The sequence below is a fragment of the Medicago sativa genome, chromosome 8 (genome assembly GCF_051527215.1).
Source record: "Medicago sativa cultivar Bolivia chromosome 8, Bolivia_mono, whole genome shotgun sequence".
NCBI lineage: Eukaryota > Viridiplantae > Streptophyta > Magnoliopsida > Fabales > Fabaceae > Medicago > Medicago sativa.
In genome coordinates, this window is record NC_140756.1 from 87642417 (window position 1) to 87664807 (window position 22391).

The 22391-nt window shown below is 35.1% G+C and overlaps 1 long non-coding RNA gene across 1 annotated transcript; it reads right to left on the reverse strand.

Moving 5' to 3' along the window:
* Positions 1 to 41: 41 nt before the first annotated feature.
* Positions 42 to 3420, reverse strand: LOC146902838 (uncharacterized). Its single transcript, XR_015023602.1, has 2 exons — positions 2540 to 3420; positions 42 to 387 (listed from the first exon to the last, which is right to left on the reverse strand). It is a non-coding gene; the product is annotated as an uncharacterized LOC146902838 (long non-coding RNA).
* Positions 3421 to 22391: the final 18971 nt, after the last annotated feature.

Here is a 22391-nt window from a genome sequence, read left to right on the forward strand (position 1 = left end):
TAGTAAAAAAAAAAAAAATTAACAAGGATATCTCTGCATATAGGTGCAAAAACCAACCATATTAGATAACTATGTTTAATTTAAGGTTTAGTTGATTATCATTAACCTCTTCTGACATATATTTTTCTGTACACACTAGCAATCAATGACCACATATTTAAGGAAATTGGTATATACAACTTGTGATAACCTAACCTATACTGGTTAATAATATAGTATTAGTATTATTGAATTTAAAATTGTAATAGCTACATTTACTCTAACTTGAATTGCGTAGTGCGAGCGATGATTTTTTCTTGAAACTGGACTGACTTATGACTCTATTTCTTACAGCTCATAATTATCAGGTACTTTCACCCTCCAATTCTTGATTGTGACAGCCAGCACCTGCAAGAACAATTACAAAAGAATAAGTATATGAAGCACCGATAGAGATACGAACATTGTCACAATACTAACACTCTCACAAGTCAAAAACGATAATTATTTGAGATAATTGAATGTAAGTATGTATCGGTGTCCAAAACACTTGACACGCATTCAATCTAAAGTCTCAGTGCTACTATCAACTTGAATAGCTAGCTATATATATATATATATATATATATATATATATATATATATATATATATATATATATATATATATATATATATATATATATATATGGACGTGAATGAAGAAAATGGGTCCCTGTAAAATACTCAACAATGGAGTCCCTCCTGGAATTCGGGTACAATAGAATCTCTCACCAGAAACAATGCAAATTAGTGCAGCAGAAGCACATAAGAGATATATAAGAAAACCTTTGTACCATTTTGTAGACCAAGATTTTCGGGTGTCAAGCCATTGATTGGACTTGAACCTTCAATCTACCGGACTTGCTCGATTTTATTCTTGGGAAGGGAAAAATGAGATTGAAAAACCCTTTTTTGGATCCGGGGGTCGGTTACGATTCGGGAAGGTGTCAGGCACCCGCGTCGTTCACGGTACTCCGTGAGAACCTCTTTCTAACTTTATTTTTATTTGAAAATTTATTACTTGAAGTTTAAGTGAAAGAATGGAGGGAGAAGAAGTTGGAGTTTTGGTTATTTTTATTTGATCGATTTGGAAGGAATAAACCCATGCCTACGTACCCTTAAAAGGGATCAAAACCATCGTAGTTCACTCTTAAGAATATTTTTTTGTGGGTTGGGTTGATTTTAATTATTTTTTGAAAAAAAAGGTTTTAAGAAGGGTTGCGAGACCTCAAAGGTATAGAAGAATAAAATAGAAGTGAGGTTGTTTCATTTTATTTGCAAAATTTTAGTCTAAGTTTAATTAAAGCTCCATTGAAAATTTGATTAAGAAAATAAAGGAAAAACCTCTTGGATTTGGATCCAAGGTTTATTGAGAAAAGGATTTGACTTTTGCTTATTTGATTTTTTTGAGATAAAAAGATTTTTCTAACTAACGGAAAGCTAGCGTTATAACGGAAAAATAAAGCGAGATAAAGCGGTAAATAAAGTGATAGTGTCGGTGCAAGTGTCGGTGTGTGCAATTACTACGCTATTACATACCATCCTAGGGGCATTCTAAAGCAAGAAATAAAAATGCGAAAAAATAAATTACATCAATTACCTAAAATACACACTAATATCATGGAAATTAAATAAATTGCAAGAATTAAAAAAAATGCATGAGATTATACTAAATATGATGCAAAAATAAAGCATACCAAAATATTAGATCATGAACCAAAAGATTTAGAAGAACATTACATACGAAAACAAATACCAACTAAAATGCATGACATCAAGTATATTAAAAAACATGGAATGCAAGTTTTGAAAACAAACATTAAAGCAAAATTAATCACAAGATGCATATTATAAGGATTAAAGTATTTAAAAAAATGCATGACACATAGTGAAATTTTTTGAGTAAAAAAACATAGGGTTAAATTTTAAAAGAAGGACTAGAATAAAAATAAGGCATAGAGAAAGGATTAAAATGCAAACAAAGCAAATTGGCTCAGCCTGAGTTAATTTGGACCGCCTGATGGATCAAAGGATCCAAAATTAAACAACAGAAAATTCATCATAGCCACTGGATTCAAATCGAAAGGTGAAAAAAAGAAGGAGCGTGGTAACAAAGAAGGACAGGCAAGCATGTGATAAAAGGGAATAGAAAGGAGGCATATTGATTGTTGCCGTAAAGACAAACTTTCATTTAACAAAACATTTTATCTTTCTATAAGATATTCCTTCTTTCTAATCTCAATATATGATTCTTCTTAAAAAGAGCAGGCTGCCTTCTTCTTCATTACATTCCGGTGAACAAAGCATTTGCCGACGCGGCGGCAAGTGGTGGTACCACCGCGTCGGAACTCAAAATTCCGCCGTTTCAAAAAAACAAACAACATTTTCTAAAATCATTTTTCTTCCTCTTTTCAAATATCCAGTCAAAACAATCAAAATCCAAACACAACAATCTAGATCTATATTTAAACTTTCGAAACTTTTAGAACAAAAATGAACGAAAACGAGATGATTGTTACCTCTTGTTCCAAATCGGAGAAACAGCTGAAAATGCTACGGGAAAACTTCAAATCCGCTCTTCCTTCTTCAAACTCGGTTCACACATAGCTGCTGAAGGTTATTGTTCAAGCCCGGTTCGAAATCATTCCAGATTGCTCACATTGAATCCAGTTGCTGAAGTTTCGAACGGTTCAGTGTTGTTCGGACTCGTCCCTCCGTGCTTGTAAGAAGCTTCCTTCGACTTGTTTTTCCGTTGAGATCTAAAAGCGCTGCTGCTCTTGTTGTTATTCGAGTTCGAATTGGATCTGGTTTTACATGATATGAGGAAAGGCTGAATTGATTTGAGTTGGTGAGGGTTTACTTGCTTGAACCGTGAATGTTGTTGTGGACAGTGATGAGTCCGGTTTGTGTTATGATGATGAGATCTGGAAAATTGTGGTTGTGTAGTGTTGGGGTTTTGATTTCAAAACTGTTTTGATGATGAAAAATGGTGTTTAATTGTTACTGGGAAATTGTTGGGTTGCCTTGATGAATTTTGAGTTTTAGTAGTGATGAAAAAAACGTTGCTGGAATTATATGAGTGTTCTTAGTGGATCGGGAAATTGTCAATGACATTCATGTATGTTCTTGAGGATTTCTCTATTTTGATTTGAAATTCTGGGAAAGAGTAGAAAAAAGTGTTTGTGTTGTGAATGAGGCAGCAGCGCCGTTTTTTTTTGTGTATGAGTAGGTGTGTGTGAAATTCTGTGCTCCTCCCCTGAGCCAATGATTGGGACAGTATATATAGTGCTCAATTAGGTTAAATGAAAAAACACTGGACCAAAGTGCCCCTTGCTTGGGCAGCAAGGACTTCAAGGATTACAATGGTTAAATCTAGTAATGATAAAGATAGAAAATATTTAAAAACAAAAATAAAATGTTACGTGTGTGATATGAAGGAGAACCAAAAAAAGTGAATAAAATCAAAATAAAGTAATAACAATGAAACATGAATATAAAAGGAATAAAAAGAAATAAAAATAACTAAGTAATAATGAAGAAAAAACTAAAATTGTCCCTTTCGGTAAATGGGGTATTTTAAAATACCTCTCTACCGAAAATTCGACCGATACGACTAAAATAAATGCGGTATTTTTAAAGTGTGAGCAAAAGCTTTTTAAATGTTTTAGACATACGGACAAAAGGACCTTAATTAATTAAAAAAGGTTTAAACAAAATGAGCACAAATACTTTAAAGCTTTAAAAGTACGCGTAAAGATTTAAAATGCCTGAAAAGACAAATAAAGCAATTTCAACTAGATGAAGCGCGGACAAAATTTACTTGCAAGATAAAAGACTTTGAATGATTAAACAACGATTGAGAAAGATTTTAACTGGTTAAAGCGAATAAAAAAAAAGAAATTAAGCCGTTTTGAAATATAGACAAAAATGGGTAAAAACATAGCAAAGTGGTCAAAATTTGGGGTATGACACATTTGAATTGTGATCTAACATGCATGAACTACAAAGGTGGCACCTAAGCTAACAAAAACCAATCAAAGAAGCTAGGTAGTTGGAGACGGTCCTTTGGATTCTTGTCATCAAATCAAATTGATCAGCTCCTAGAGCAGGTACACAGCCTCTGATTCCACCCACCCCACCACCACCAAGTCCAAGGAAGTATATCGAAGCGTAGAAGAGCAAAGCTTTTGTGCCATGCAAACAACTCTGTTTTCCACAGTTGTGGCTGAAGCTGAAGTTTCTCAGCATGGGATTGAATCACAAGTGATTTAATGTTTGCTTTTACTAATGGAAACCATGGGAAGTGATTTTGTGTCTATTAAATGTGATTTTAGCAATTCTGCTGTTTGGTCAGTGTTAGCTTTTTTTTTTTAATAGAAAATTGATTGAACTAACTTGGACATAGCCCATTCTGTGTCTCAGTCTAAATTACTGGACTATTTCTCCGGAGACGTTGCTCGATTAGTGTTAGATAAAATTGATTTTATCTTCAAACTATGCTTTAATTAAATATTTGGCAAAAAAAAAAAAAATTTACACTAAATTTTGCAGTAATTAGAAACAAATTATTTCACTTTTTAGTTGATACATAATCAGTTCACTTTAAATTCAGTGTTACAAAATCTATTCAATTCAGAATTATATTTGACAAATACTCACTCAAACATAATTGGATGTGAAGTGAAGTGGTATATTTCAATGTTTTTATTTTAAAAGCTAAAAGCGTACGTTTTCCCCTAAAAAATAAAAGTGTACATTTTAATGCTTTTAGGCATGTTGAGATTCGTACGGCATAACTCATTTTATAAATTCTAACCATTATTTTACTTGATAAAAAAATAAAATAAAAAACCGTGTTGAGATTTGAAAGTAGAATCACGTTGCTTTATACTAATAATCTAACTATTTTTTATTTATGAAATCACAGTAGATAGGGTACACAAAATTCAATTTCGTGCATTCTAACTTGAAGCCAAACACTCACGTCAAGAGAATGATTGGGAAAAAAATGTTGTTACTTGTTTGTGTGCATGATGTTTCGAGTGTTTGTTCAAGTATCATGCTTTCTTCTCTGCCTGAAAAAATATTCTTTGCTATTTCATCCTATGTAATGCAACTACCGTAGAATATCAATCTTTTGTGCTCTATCTTTTCTCAAATAAGTGTTATATCAATTAGCTTATTAGATCAAATTTTTACACTTTCAAGTCTTCAATTAACATTAAGCAAATAATAACTTTGATATTTTAACCACTGACCAGTAATTACGTTGTTTAATATTTAACCAATGACCGGTAACTAAATTATGCTAGAGGATACAAGTGTTGAGATGATTCATATGTGAATCAGAGACGGATTTTATGCAAATCTGTAATATGCATGCAAATTCAATTGTGAGCTACCCCTCTCAAGTGTAGATTCGATTGTCTACACAATAAAATTGTGTGACCCCGTTGTAGTTGTTCAGGAACTCCATCAATATCCTCAGGCCTGTAACAACAACAACAAAATGAATTAATATTCATCCATTATTAAAATTTAAAAATGCTGTTACTTTACTTACAAATAATCTCCTATGAAAAAAGTTAAATGTTGATACTGGAAGAGGTGTAGATGATAGTCATTGGAACACTATTTGGTCGCAGATGTCTGCAGCACTGTAATAACGTGCCTCCCATAAGCTTCTGTGACCGAATATTGTTCCAACAACTATCATCCACAGGGACAGATGCTGCCATGGATACAACAAGCGGAAAAACAAATATGGAGTGAGTGAGGTGAATGGAGAAGGATGTATAAATAAACAAACCCTAACCCTCCTCTATGATACCTTGCAAGTAACCCAATTCGAAGTGGGCTGTTGAGCCCAATTCTTATTGGTTTACCGACGAAAATTGCTCATTTCACATCAGTTTTTGCTTATTGACACCCCCAAATTACTTTTATGCCTCCAACAGCAATTAACTATCGTTCGATTTCAGCGGAAGTTAATTGTAAATGGAAACGACAGTTAACCATTGTTTGCCAAACTTCAAATGTGAATTTGTCCCTACCACAAACCAATTTCTTCAACTTCAACTTCTACTTCAATTACAAGTAAGTAATCATGATTCCTTTGCATTGAGTTTTATTTGTTTTAAATGTTAGATTTTTTCTGTTCATTGTTGAAATATGTTAATTTTTAGGTTTTATGAAATTGTTAGTTTTTTTGGTAGTTAATGATCAAATGCTTGCTTGTTTGAACCGTGAATGATGATTAGAGTAAGATCAAGTGCAATGTGGTAGTTTATAAATTGAAATAACACAATGCTTGCATGTTTTTTATTTCGCACTTTAAGTGTCTGATGAAATGCCTAAATGATTTTTTCATTGTTTTTGCTTGTGTAGATTTGTCTGTGAACCCACATAGAAGCCGACTCAACAAGGAGGCCATGACCAACAATGCCCGCAGGGAGAAGATGGCAGAAAACCTACTATGCCTAAGAGGGGAAGGGTGCGTAAAAGTGGCATGGAGGGGACCTCTCAGATTGATGTGTCCTAGATTGTGGACCCTACCCAGGAGTACGATGTTGCTGATGAGTATGGTTGGGAATAGGCCAGGTCGGCCTACAGGGGCCTACGGCCTGGCCTGTTTATGAAAAAGGTTAGGCTTAGGCTTTTGAAAAAGTCTATTTAAGTAAATAGGTCAGACTTAGGCTATCAAAAAAAGCCTACGAAGTCTGATAGGCCGGCCTATTTATGCATATTATTAAAATTTATTTTTTATTTATATTAAAATATAATTTATATTAGAATAAAAATCAAGCCTGTCACGGTCTCATATTAAATATTGTTCAAGGTTATGTATTCTAAGAAATCAATCATTATACCAATTTTATAATAAAAATGAGTTTATTGACTAAAATATCTTAGAGAGAGAGGGAGGGAGAGAGAGAACTGTGATAGCACCTATAGTAAAAAATATGGTGAAAAATAGGCTTGCATGGTTTGAGGATGTAGATATAAGACATGTAGATTCTATAGTAAGGATCGAGAGTAGATCAGATGGATGATAGTTAGCTTACAAGAGGTAGGGGAAAACTTGGAAAAACTACAATATAAATTATTATGAAAGATTTAAAGATTAATAAGCTAGATCCAAATATCGTTTATGATAGAACATTATGATGTAATTTGATCCATGCAGATCTCATTTGATGGGATAAAGCTTGGTGGTTGTTGTTGTTGAAAGAGTTGAATTTGATATCTAGAATTGAAGACTCTCACACAGCCAATAACCATTTATGCTAAACCTTGTGATACTATTTCACAATTTAAAATTAATGAAAATGATGACACTAGCATATTCGTATGAGGTGTGTTATTTGAACAATTATTTGTATAACAACTTTATGGGAAAACCATAGATTTACAAAGAAAAGCAAGTATTTGCACGAAAATCAAAGTAATAGAGAGATAAAGTAAAAACATAATGCAGGTATGAGAGATAAAATTGTCACAAAATGGTTGTACAAATATCATTTGTCTATCTGTATCTTTGTATGATGAATATTTATATTTGTATGGAAAAAAGATTATATTTTTGGCGTGGAAAAAGGATTAGATTACTATGTAGCGATAGTAAAACGGGTTTGACTCATCTGATCGATCCATTTAGTCTGTTACTTTTGGCGTGGTGAGTTGGGATTTGGAACCCGCCATCAATTATTGGCTTGTCCAGCTTAAAATGTAGGGTGGTGAAAGGATGAGTTTGTCTCTTTGGTTTATTAATAGTAAAAAACAAAATATTTCTCACTACTCTTTATTTATAAATCATAGTCAGTTTTCTAATTTTCTCTTATATTTGCCTCATATAGTATAGAGAAAAAATTTATTTAATTAAGTTAATTTGATTTACTAGTTAACCTCATATTTCTAATATTTTGGCTTAATTATAGTTTTGGTCCCTCTATGTTTACTTACTCATAAAATTGGTCCCTCCTTTTTAAAATCGTTCACTTTTGGTCCCTCTTCAATATTTTTGAACTTAAAAACGACTATATAGTATTTAAGTTGAAGTTTTTAAGGAGTTTAGTAATTTCATGGCTGTTGATTATTCCACAAAATCAAGTTGTATGATATGTCATTTAAAATATGTGACATCACCATTTTTAAGTAAAAAAAAAAGGTAAATGAACCAAAACTGAGTGATTTTAAAATAGAGGGATCAATTTCATGAGTGAATGAAAATAGAGAGACCAAAACTATAATTAAGTCCAATACCTTTTGACCCAATGAACTCATTAATTTTTATTTTTAGACATGTGAACTCATTAATCAATACTATATATAAAGAAAATAAGATCTTTTGGCTCTTTTAGGCTGACTTTTTCTCCTTCCAAAATTACTCTCAACTTTCAATACAAATAACATATATAACATATAGATAAGAGTAAATTCAAATATTAAAACAATGGTTAAATATGTTTTTGATCCCTACAAATATACCAAATTTTCGTTTTAGTCCCTCTAAAAAATTTCTTCAACTTTTAGTCCCTATAATTTTTTCAATCACTACTTTTGGTCCCTATTTTTAAGTTAAATTTTGTATATTTCAATGAAATTGTGCAGAAATGTGTATAACATTGTAAAAATCTTTCCAAAAAATAAAAAGGAATTTTTTTAACAAAATTTAAATTAAATCTTATAATATTATAAATTTTTATGCAAAATTTTATTCAAAAATATGAATTTCACATACGAGTTTACTTTAAAGGATGGACCAAAAGTGAAGATGAAAAACTTTTAGGAATTTTTTTTTTAGAATTAAAAAAGGAATACACAAAAAAAAAATGCAATGCAATGCGCGAAAAGCAAGTGAGAATCAATATAGAATGAATGAATAAATGCAATTTCATATATGAATCATTTTTCAGATTTGTCCACTTTAACATTTTTAAATAATTTTTGGAGTACATATTTAGAATTTTATTAAAAATTCATCAGCAAATAACGAGTTCAAAATTTAATTTATAAGTCCAAATATTTATTGATTTTATAAGTCAAAATGTTAATCCTTAAAAAAAGTTCGATGTTTAGAATATTTATTAATTCAATTTCAGAAAGGCCCTCTGATTGGGTTTAGCGGAAAAAAAAAACATAAAAATTGTTTCAATTATTATTTATTAGTATGATAAAAAATTTAATGGATCCGCAGACTATTTCCTCCACCTCGCCACAAGCTGATTTTCAAGGGCTAAACATAGAGGGCCAATTAGAGGGGGTGAACTCAAAACCTTAGTCCAACCCACTTAAATGCCTGGTTTAATAGATCGGGGGAGATTTGCACCCCAACAATTATACCCTGACCCTTACATTTTGCATGAACTGTCTATTTTACCCTCATAAACAAACTAAAATCATTCCTGTTTTTCTTCTTCCATTTTTCTCTCTGAATTTTTCAAAGATTTCTGAAAATAAAAGTTTGCGAATACAACATTAAACTCATGATCCAGATTTTTATTTGACAAAAAAACATGATCCAACTTTAAATTTTGCACAAAAATCATGATCCTACTTGCACTTACCTAGTTGGCTCATGAAAAATACGTTTCATGGATGATGTCGAGACACATGACGCATAGACACGTGATGTTGATTTGGAGATTTTTACTAATTAAGGATTTTTTTATTTACGGTTTTAATTGATCTATTATTTAGGATTTTTACCAAATTGAAGGATAAACGTTTTTGGATCCATAGCCATGGCGGTAGCTTCTTTTCATGGGTGAGAAGAAAATTAAGAGAACCCAACAACCTTCACTCATATCTTTTGAATAAACAAAAATCACAAACCAAAATTTTGATTTTGTATTACAATGACAGAACAGTGATAGATTTTTCATGTGAATAACATGTTCATCTACCCATGATTTGATTCTTTTTAGAGGTTTTGAAGTTGGATCATGATTTCGATGAAGATGAAGGACTTTGCAAATGTCACGTTAACGTTTTCAGGGAAAAAAATCAAACTGAAATTTTTGTTTTTCAATACTGAAGTTGCAACGTGGGGTGAACTCATGTTGAATTTATAAATGTTGAAAGTGGGGTGAAAAGGAGTAAAATTGGCATTTTCAAATATTTGTAAGGGTGAAAGTATAAGTGTAGGGGTACAAAGTAAAATTTCCTAGATCGGGTTGTAGGTTGGGTCTGTTTTTCCACCCCTAACCCAAGATTGCAATTTTTTTTTTACAACTTTTAAAGTTGACACCCCCACCCACCCACCAAAACATCACATTTTTTTATTTAAAATTGAATTGAAATTTTAATTTTTTCCGAGTCGAAGCCCAACAATATTTTATTACATCCAAATTTAATTGAAATTAAATTTAACATCGAAATTGCCCTTTCTATATTAAAAAAAAAGTATCTCTTATTCTTTTATCTTCATAAATGTCCACATGTAATAAAAACCATAATCATATGAACATTCATCTTCGTCAAGCTCATCTTCATCGTCGCCCAAATTAATTAATTTATTTTCATTTTTGAAGGAAATTATTTATTTTATTAAAAATATTAAAACTCAAAGTAAAAAGTCAGGGTTATTAAAATTTTATCAGGGAAGTAGTGTGAGGGAACGGAACATGATTTCAACAACAACTTACACTCTCCACTCTCACTCCTGCACCTTCATCTTTTGCCACCAACACAAACCAATCCCCTTCTTTCCTCCTCCTGAAGACGAAACCCCCAACATGTATTCGATGTTGTAACAACAACAATATCATCGACAAGGTAAAAAACAAACAAGGAACCTACATTCGAAGACATAAATCAACAATAAAAAATACAAAATCCCAACATAATTCATTGAAATAACTCATATATGCTAAGTTTTGTATAAAATTGAAATTAAAAAAGAAAAAGATAGATCCAAAATTGTGGTGAGTTCCTTTCTATCACCATCACTAGGTTATGCCGAAAATCCATATGTATCAATTAAAACATAAGATTCAAGGCGATCTCTCATCTATTACTGGAATTGGCAACAAATCCCAAGGAGATGATCAAGGACTCATTCTCAACGACCATAAGTGGCAAAAGATGATTAACAAGGCTAGTAAAATTCAACAAAAGGATGAAGGTGAGAAAAACACAAGAAGGGGGGTTGAATTGTGTTTTTGAAAAAATTCTTCGTTTCTCCTAAAAACTGAACACACTGATCAGAAGCTAAGTGAGACAGCTTCTGAAGTGATAATCAGAATCTAAATGCAGCGGAATAAAACAGAGAGAGAGAGAAGAAGAACGACACAAAGCAATTATACTGGTTCCTTCCACAATCCGGAAGTAGTCCAGTCCCCCTTGCACTTCCAAGGAGATTTCACTATGAGTAATATCTGATTACAAATGCTCAAACACACAAGCAAGAGACTTCCAATGCTCAAGCACACAAGCAAGAGACTTCCTTTGCTCAAGAACACAATCAAGAGACTTCCTGCTCAAGCACAACTGCAAGAGACTTCCTAACTAAACAAAATTACACAGAAAATTGTTTAAGGTTGAACACTTGATATACAATCAGAGGTGCTCACAATACAAATCAGATACAGACTCAATGGACTTAAGAATTTCTAAGATATGACTTTGAGACACAGAAATTCTAAGTGAATGCGGAACAATTTCAGCAGAGGTTTGGTACTTGTGAAAATCTTGTGAGTCTTTCGTTCAGCGTTCTTGCATTACCAATTCTCTAAGTCTTCACTCCTTTATATAGAGGTGTGAGAGAGACGTTGTGAAATTGCCAGCACACCAAAGAGTCGTTGTTGAAGCTTGATCTTTCACCAATAATCTTTTGCCTGATTTGGCTGTTGTCCTATGAAGAACAAATTTGAAATCCATTCCTTATCCAAAGGAACATCTATGCAGGCGAAACCGTATTCTGGAGCTGTTTTCTTGTCCTGTAGTGCGGACACAAAACAGAGTAGTGGAGAACGTGGTTGTACAATTCGTACAAAGTACAATGTCAACGCTTTCGTCCAAATTGCAAACACACGCCTTCAAACACCTTTGAAATGACCGTTGCAAACTCCACTAATCCTTTGTTTGTGTTTTCGAATCCAATAGACAGCTTTTGCATTGATGATTCTTCAATTCTTGATTCTTTGCAAATCCAGTTGATATTCAGCTTCTGGTGAAATGGCTTCTGATGAGGCAGCTTCTGATGATGCAGCTTCTGATGATATGACTTCTGCAGCTTCTGATGACGCAGCTTCTGATGATGTGGCTTCTGGACCTCTTGTCTTCAGAAGCACTATTCTTCAGGAGCAGCTTACTTCAGGAGCGCTATTTCTTCAGGAGCGCTTTTTCTCTTCAGTAGCAAGATGCCTTCAGGAGCGTCCAAGCTTCAAATTTTTGTTGTTTCCATAGCTCTTTATTTGCTCATTCAGAACCAATGATGATGTAACTTTATAATTATGGTTCTGTACACTTGAACAAATATTAGCTAGTCCAATTTACAATTTTTTAATACCTTGTTATCATCAAAATCCTTTAAGGTTCATTGTTAAACACATTTTGTTCCAACAATCTCCCCCTTTTTGATGATGACAAACAAAAGTATTTAAAATTGATCAATTGTTGTTAATCTAATTAACAAGTTGACTTTGGGGTTCTGAGGTTTGTAAGCTCAGAATCTGAGGTTTGTAAGCTCAAACTCCCCCTGAGTCTGATAGTCTTTAAGATGAGGTTTGTAAGCTCCCCCTAAGTTCTATCCAGGTTAATTAAATTCATTTTTCGCACAATAATATTATCAGAGCTTAAAAACAAAATTGAATCATTGAAAGAATTAATTTATAGATAAGAAGAATGGTTCAATTAATTTTACTTGAATTTTGATACTCCTTCGTTCGTTCATAGCTTATACCAATAAGGTAAAAAAAATGATAGAAGGTTTTCAAAAATTTCAAATGCCATTAATGGGGCTCAGAGCCTTTAAATACTTGTCACATATACTCCCCCTTTTGTCATTATCAAAAAAAATTAAAATAAATTTAAGCATAAAAGACAAAAAGATATGAGAAAAACTCAAACAGGAGAGAGTATAAAAGAAAATGAACTAAATAAGTCAGAGCAAAATATATGAACATGCATATCAATTGTCAGAAGCAGCTAAACAGTCAGAATCAGTAAGCATTCAGAAGCAAGAGAAATAAGACAAGATGGTTTCAGAAGCAAGGACTAAGAAATTTTAAAACAGACAACAAACAAAGAAAAACACAAGGGTGTGCAACTAAGGGTTGGTTTGTTGTTGTTTCTTCATCTCTTCCATTTCTTCAATCTTCTTCTTCAACAGTTCTTCAAGTTGTTGTTGCCTCTGAAGAAGAGCTTGTTCCCTTTCTCTAGCTTCTTGCTGCTGCTGTGCCATCTGTTTCTTCAGAAGCTTACACAACCTGGCTTCTCTGGTCAAGTAATCCGTTTCAAAGAAGAAAGGCTGGTTTGCCAGGAGCAGTGTAGAACTTCTTACTCTAAGACTCTGATTCAGATTTTCCATTATCCTTCTGACTGAAGCTTGCTTGACTCTGATGCATTTAACCCTTATGCTTTCAATTAGCTCAGTTGCCCGGTTCTGAAGAGATGCCCAGGAGTCATCATATGCACTTGTGAGATCAATTGTCCTTCGTTGATCCACAAGATTATGCAACTGACTCAGGATTGAGAGAAGCTCAGAATTAATATATCCAGATTCCAGGATGTTTGAGGGTGGTTGTTCAAGGATTTCAAGATCAGAATCACTGATTTCCAAATCTTGAACAGGGTTAGGAACTGGAATGGTAAAGTGTGTTTGTGTGTTTGAAGATGAAGGCTGGTTAGAATCAATGTGTGTGGTGGAGGTTGAGTCTTGAACATTGACTAGAGAGATGTCAACATCCATGGGAGTTGGTTCTGGAGAGTGTTCAGGTAAAGGTTGAAATTCAGTTTCAGTTGGTGGTTGTTGTGGTGAAGTTGTTGTTTGATTGTTGAGTTGGGGGTCAATGATGGCTATTGGTGATTGTGGGGGTGTTGTGGGTTTTTGTGGTTCAGGTGTTTGTTGATGGGGGTTTTCTGAAACAACATTTTCAGAAGCAGCTGCTTCTGGAGTTGTTTCAGAGGCCTTTTCTGTTGTAGACTCAACATTTTCTGGAGGAATCATGTTGAGAGGTTGAATGTTAAGAGGTTGAGGGTGAAGGCGAAAAATAGTATCAAAGACTCTTTCTCTCTGCTCAGCCAGTTCAGCCAACTTCTCAATAATTATGTGACCAACTGGTTCATAAGTAGTTGACTGAGAGGGCTTATCGTTGGTTTTGGATGATGTTGATTGGCTTTTTACTGGTTTTCGAAACAGTTGAGCTAAGGGTATATCATCATCAGAATCATCAGAGTCTGATAATGATTTGGATGCGGAATCTGATGATATATTAATTACCTTCTCTGGTTCAGGATCAGAATCCTCTTGAGCAAACTCACTGGTCATCTGCAACATTTTCTTGGCTTCTGAGACTACAGACTCTTGTAGCTCAGCAGCAATTTCCAAGACTTTTTCAGCTGCTGCCTTCTTCTCTTGTAACTCCTTTAACTCCAAATCAGAAGCATCTTGAGCTGTAGAGGTGATATGAGGAAAATCCTTGGTCCTCCTCAAGGCTGGCTTCCTCTTCCTCTTTGGTATAGCAGGTTGATCAAGAGAAATGCCAACACCCATGATCAACCTGGAATCCATGTCTTCAATGGCTTCTTCAATAGAAGGTACTGATGAACTACCAATTTTGAGCTTGTCAGTAGCAACTTTTGCCTTTTTAGCAGGTTGTTCAACCTCTAGATATTGCTCTGCAGTTATCTTCCTTTTTGACTTTCTGCCTCTGGCTCGTGGCAGAGCACCACCATACATTTCCTCTGGAATATCTTCCAATCTGATTCTCTCATTGGTTGCCTCAAAATGTTCCTTGATATAGTACATCTGCACTTCAATGGGATCCTTCTTGCAGATGGGTGGAAAGTCCTTCATAAGATCAGACTTAACAAATGATTCACTTAAATCAGTTTGAAGTTTGGTGACTTCACTGATTAGCTTCATATTCAAGAGAGTATGAGCATTAATGAATTTTCCAGTTTTTGTGTCAAGTAGCTGATCTGTGAAGCCTTGAGATTGACTGAGACTGTCCAAGATACCTCCTTGATAGAATATTTCTGAGAGGAGTCTTCCATAAGGAACCAAGGGTTTATCCAGTAGCTGACTTTGTTTCAAACACTCTACCAAGTACTTGAACATGTATTTGGGCACATTCACCTTTTCCTTCTTGATGAAGTGCTGGAGAAGGACCTTCTGAGCTAGATTTGGTTTCACACAGTCACCACTTGGAAACAGGTTCTCATTCTGAATCTTCAGAAGCATCTTAGTTTCCATGCTCAATTCAGCATATTTCTTCTCCTTCTCAGAATTGTATATCACCAAGTTGGCTTGCTTTTTCCAAATGCGTTTTTCAGCAGCATCTGAAAGATCAATTCCAGAGTAGTATCCAGAGGCTGCAGCCTTGAGAACATACTCTATGTGCCATTGTGCAAGTCTTATTGGAATACCACAGATGCTGGACCTGATTTCATCTTCCACAAATGGCGCAAGACCCATTTCTTCTCTTGTTTTCCCTTCTAATTCAGGATACATTAGCACCATCTGACTTTCCTCAGCTAAGGATGCCGCTTTGTTGTAGAATTTTGCTCTTACCCAGAAGTGTCTAACCAGAGCTTCATATGTTGGTCCATTCAACATTTTGAAATAATCCATGAGTCCTTGCTCTTCATAGTAGCTTCTGATTGAACACCTATGAAAATTCAGAGAATCAAAGTCCACTGGATTCTCTATCTGAACCTGCAAATCCCATTCTTCCAATTTCATGCTTCTTCCTCTGTAGTCATATTCAGGGACCATTCGTGAAGTAGATACTGAATCTTCTCGTTGCGAGCTTGATGATGCCATTTGATGATTTACGAAGATTTGAAGAAGATGAAGATTTTAGGGTTCTAAGGTTGAGAGAATGCGCTTACTTCGCAAGAGGTTTGAGAGCAAATGTGTTTGTTGTGAGTGAGTAGTGTGTGAATTGTCAAAGTGTTAAAAGTAAAACGATTGCAATTCAAAAGAGACAAACAATCATAACATTAATGACAAAATTGGGGGCGCGTGAAAAGTACTTTCAAAGCTTTTAAATCATCATTGCCCTTTTAGTTATACACCAACACATATAGGCCACGTAAGAAGTTCACAGAGTATCTACCAAGTTAGTGGGCCAGAAGTTACTTTTTAAAAGGTAACTTCCAACGTTTCCACTAATTCAACTATTCAGAAGCAACAAATCCAGCTTCTGGACTTCAGATGCTGACGTCATCATCAGAAGCGAGTTTTCCTCAGAACCTCAATAAAGAGCTTCTGATGGACTACCGCTTCTGAACTAACTTCAGAACCTAAAATCCTATTCAGGAGCAAGCAAGCATTTAATCAGATACAAAGTGCATGTTCAAATTTTTCTTTATAAAATCAAATCTTTCAACAGTTAAAGGCTTAGTAAATATATCAGCCCATTGATTTTCAGTATCAATGAATTGTATATCTAAAATTCCTTTTTGAACATAATCTCTGATAAAATGGTGTTTGATTTCAATGTGCTTCGCTCTTGAATGCAAAATTGGATTTTTAGACAAACAAATAGCAGCAGTATTATCACAATAAATGGGAATACTGTTAGCAGTTATCTGATAATCTTCCAACTGATGTTTCATCCAAAGTAGTTGTGTACAACAACTTGCAGCTGAAATGTATTCTGCTTCTGCTGTAGACATAGCAATAGTTGTTTGTCTTTTGCTAGCCCAGGATATAAGATTATCACCCAGAAATTGACAATTGCCACTGGTTGACTTTCTTTCAATCCTATCACCAGCATAATCAGCATCACAGAATCCAATTAGCTTATAATCTAAGGATTTCCTATAAAGGAGTCCAAGATTGGTCGTTCCTTTCAAATACCTGAAGATTCTCTTGACAGCAGTCATATGAGATTCTCTAGGATCTGATTGGAATCTTGCACACAAGCATACACTGAATAAAATATCTGGCCTAGATGCAGTGAGGTATAACAAAGAACCAATCATACCTCTATACAGCTTCTGATCTACTTTAGTTCGTTCATCTTCTTTGCTCAGGTTGCACGTAGGATGCATTGGAGTGTTCATCACTTTACAATCTTCAAGTTTGAACTTCTTCAGAAGCTCCTTTGTGTACTTTGATTGATGAACATAGACTCCATCTTTGCATTGATTGATTTGAATGCCAAGGAAGAACTTCAGCTCTCCCATCATGCTCATTTCAAATTCATCCTGCATTAACTCAGAAAATTCCTTGCAAAGAGATGCATTAGTAGAACCAAATATTATATCATCAACATATATTTGCACAACAAGAATATCTTTCCCAAGGGTCCTTCTGAAGAGTGTAGTGTCAACCTGTCCTCTCTTAAAATCATTTTTGATTAAGAAATTACTTAGTCTATCATACCAAGCTCTGGGAGCTTGTTTCAAGCCATATAGTGATTTCTTCAATTTAAAAACATGGTCAGGATATTTAATATCCTCAAATCCAGGAGGTTGAATAACATACACTTCTTCTTCTATGACACCATTGAGAAATGCACTCTTGACATCCATCTGATATAATATTATGCCATGATTAACTGCATAGGAAAGAAGTAACCTGATTGCTTCCAATCTTGCAACTGGAGCAAACGTTTCAGTGTAATCAATGCCTTCTTGTTGACTATACCCTTGTGCAACAAGCCTGGCTTTGTTTCTTGTTACTTCACCTTGCTCGTTCAGCTTGTTTCTGAATACCCATTTTGTTCCAATAATGTTCTTGTGCTGAGGTTTGGGTACCAGATCCCACACATCATTTCTTTGAAATTGATTCAACTCTTCTTGCATAGCTAGGATCCATCCATCATCTGAAAGTGCTTCATCAACTGTTGTAGGTTCAATCATTGAGATTAGTCCAATCATTGACTCTTCTTGTCTGAAATGTGATCTTGTTCTTCTTGGACTATCTTTGTTTCCAATGATTAGCTCTTCAGGATGTGAAGACTTGTGTTTGAATGTGTTTCTGGGAGGATCTTCTTGATGTGATTCATCTTGTGCTTCATCAGAAGCAGCTTCATCTTGTGCTTCTGATGTGGGTTCAGCTTCTGGACTATTTTCAGACTCAGCCATCTGATCAGGTTCTGGAGTAGCTTCAGGAACCTGTATCTCTGCAAAACTTTCACCTTGCTTTGAAGTTTTATCTTCAAGCTCTTTGTCATCAAATTTAACGTGCATAGATTCTTCAACACAGAGTGTTTCTGAATTATACACCCTGTATGCCTTTGACCTTTCAGAGTAACCTAAAAAGATTCCTCTTTGGGCCTTGGCATCAAATTTCTTTAGGTAGAGCTTGTTGTTCAGAATGTAACATGTACATCCAAATTGATGAAAGTAAGAGATATTGGGTTTTCTTCCTTTAAAGAGTTCATATGCTGTTTTCTCCAAAATAGGTCTAATATAGATCCTGTTTTGAACATAGCATGCTGTATTCACTGCTTCTGCCCAAAAATGTTTTGGTAAATTGTTTTCATGAATCATGGTTCTGGCCATTTCTTGTAAAGTTCTATTCTTTCTCTCTACAACCCCATTTTGTTGTGGTGTTCTAGGAGAAGAGAATTCATGGAAAATTCCATGTTTTTCACAAAAAGCTTCAAATGGCTCATTTTCAAATTCTCCACCATGATCACTTCTGACTTTCAAAATTTTTGATTCTTTTTCAGATTGAATTTGAGTGCAGAAGCTACTGAATACATCACACACAACATCTTTACTCTTTATGAATTTCACCCAAGTCCATCTGCTGTAATCATCAACAATGACTAATCCATATCTGCTTCCATATAAGGATGCAGTACTTACTGGTCCAAATAAATCAATATGGAGTAATTCTAAAGGTCTTGAGGTTGAAACAATATCTTTTGTTTTAAAAGATGATTTCACAATTTTCCCTCTCTGACATGCACCACAGAGTGCATCTGAATGATAGTCAATGTCTGGTAGCCCTTTCACAAGTTGTAACTTACTAAGCTTAGAGATTAACCTCCAGTTAGCATGTCCCAACCTTCTGTGCCACATCCATTTCTTATCATTCACTGATAGTAGGCAAATCACCTTCTGATCAGCCAGTTCAAAAAAATTGATTTTATAGACATTGTCAACTCTCTTTCCTTTGAACACAATGGATTTGTCTTCCTTGTTGATTACTGTACAGTTGGGTTTTTCAAAAAGCACATCATAACCATTATCACAAAATTGACTAATGCTCAAAAGGTTATGTTCAAGACCATCTACCAACCATACATTATTAATTGAGGTAGAGGAGTTACCAATAGTTCCTGTACCTATGATCTTGCCTGACTGGTTGCCTCCAAATTTCACATTTCCTCCCTCTTTCATTGTTAGGCTGAGGAACATGGACTTGTCTCCTGTCATGTGTCTTGAGCAACCACTGTCTAGGTACCATGATCTTTGCTTTGGCACTGCTCTTAGACATACCTGCATCATTGACATTTTTAGATTTAGGTACCCATTGTTCTATGGGTCCTGGAAGGTTAGTACTTAAGGCTTTACTCTTCACTTCTTGTACCTTGTGCTGTGAGTTGGGTTGCTTCTGATTAACCATCACCTTAGGTTTTGGTACTTCAGAAGCAGTAACTGTCTTCTTCTGAAACTTAGACTTCAGAACCCCAGATTTTGGTTTCACCAGACTCTGAGGAATAGGTTCTGATCTTTTCAGGATCCTAACCTTTGAAGTTTTGGAATCAGATTTGATCATAGCCTTTGACTTAGAGTTCTTTGGCTTTGAAGTAATCTTAGCCTTAGAACTAGAAGCTTCAGGTTCTGATTGAACAACAGTTTCCAACTCAGCCCCTTCTGGTACAAAGAATGTTTTCAGACCTTCCTTGATGCATTCACAACAAGACTTTAGATTGGTTTTCTCCAGTTTCACTTCTGGAAAGCCAATTCCTCTGCCATTGTTCTTGTAAATGCTATAAATCATAGAAGCTACTCTGCTTCTGTCAATGCCAGATATAATAAAATCTTCAAGAGCAATTTCATGGTTACTTAAAGGTTTTTCATTACACTTTTCTTGTAGCTTCTGACATAAGAACCTGAGCTGATCTTCATATGTTTTACACATGAAGTCAAAGCCCCTAAGTCCTTGTTCAGAAGCTTTCAGATCCAATAAAGTTGATTTTTGCTGTTGTACCAAATCAGCATATTTTTCTTTTAAATCCTTCAACTCATTGGTTCTTACTTCAAAATGTGTAAGAAGTTCTTTAAGTGACTCAACAAGTTCATCTCTGGGAATTTTGGAATATACCTCATTTTCATCTTCTGAGTCTGAATCTGACCCAGCTTCTGAAGTTGCTGTTGCTACCAACCCAACAGCTACCTTTGCATCTTCATCAGCTTCCTCTTTATCAGATCCAGATTCACTACCCAAATCATCCCAGGTTGCCATTAAACTCTGCTTAATCTGCTTCTTGAGTTTGCTTGGTTTGAATGTAGACCTCTTTGACTTGTCCTTTGACTTTTCTCTTTGAAGATCAGGGCATTCAGCAATGAAGTGTCCAGGCTTCTTACAGTTGAAGCATCCCTTCTGATCTTCTTTCCTTGAGCTTCTGGAGTTACCCCTTCTGGAGAGAAACTTTCTGTTCTTCTTGGCCAGATATTGAAGTCTGTTTGAGAGCATGGCCATTTCTGCAGCATCTGGTTCAGAATCTGAACTTGACTGTTCTTCCTCTTCAGATTCAACCACTTTGAGAGCTTTTGATGACTTGCCTTTGGATGGAAGAGCTATTGATTTACTCTTCTTAGTAGACTCATGTTCATTAAGACTTAACTCATGAACTTTGAGAGAACTAACAAGATCTTCGACACTTAAAGTGTTTAAATCTTTAGCTTCCTCAATGGCAGTCACCTTCGGTCTCCATCTGGCAGGTAAGCTTCTGAGAATCTTGCTTACATGATCAGAAGCAACATAGCTCTTCTTTAGAATCTGTAGACCAGAAACTAAGGTTTGAAATCTTGAGTACATCTCCTCAATAGTTTCATCATCCTTCATTTTGAATAACTCATACTGATGTACAAGCAGGAGAGCCTTTGCTTCTTTGACCTTCTTGCTCCCTTCATAATTTGAACAGAGAGAAGCAAACATAGCTTTAGCAGTGGATTTGTCACTCATCTTCATGTATTCTGCTTTGGGTATGGCAGTGACAAGAGCTCCTCTGATAATATGATGCTTCTTGTAAAGTTTCCTCAGTTCTGGAGTATGTTTCTTTCTATCCACAGCAGCTCCTTCTTCATCAAGGACTAAACCACCAACGCCGTCTTCCAGAATATCCCACAATTCTTCATCTAGGCTCATGATGTAACTGTAAAAATTGGTCTTCCACCAAGAGAACTCTTCAGCATCTCCATTGAACTTTGGAACTTTTCCAACACTGGTTTTCTTACTATCACTATAATCATGTGAGACATTTTTATAGCTAGTATCACCATCAGGAGGAGGAGTAGTCATGTTTTTCTCAGATCTTTGACTGTTGCACGGTTAAGTGATACACAACAGACCAAGGCTCTAGATACCAATTGAAGGTGAGAAAAACACAAGAAGGGGGGTTGAATTGTGTTTTTGAAAAAATTCTTCGTTTCTCCTAAAAACTGAACACACTGATCAGAAGCTAAGTGAGACAGCTTCTGAAGTGATAATCAGAATCTAAATGCAGCGGAATAAAACAGAGAGAGAGAGAGAAGAAGAACGACACAAAGCAATTATACTGGTTCCTTCCACAATCCGGAAGTAGTCCAGTCCCCCTTGCACTTCCAAGGAGATTTCACTATGAGTAATATCTGATTACAAATGCTCAAGCACACAAGCAAGAGACTTCCAATGCTCAAGCACACAAGCAAGAGACTTCCTTTGCTCAAGAACACAATCAAGAGACTTCCTGCTCAAGCACAACTGCAAGAGACTTCCTAACTAAACAAAATTACACAGAAAATTGTTTAAGGTTGAACACTTGATATACAATCAGAGGTGCTCACAATACAAATCAGATACAGACTCAATGGACTTAAGAATTTCTAAGATATGACTTTGAGACACAGAAATTCTAAGTGAATGCAGAACAATTTCAGCAGAGGTTTGGTACTTGTGAAAATCTTGTGAGTCTTTCGTTCAGCGTTCTTGCATTACCAATTCTCTAAGTCTTCACTCCTTTATATAGAGGTGTGAGA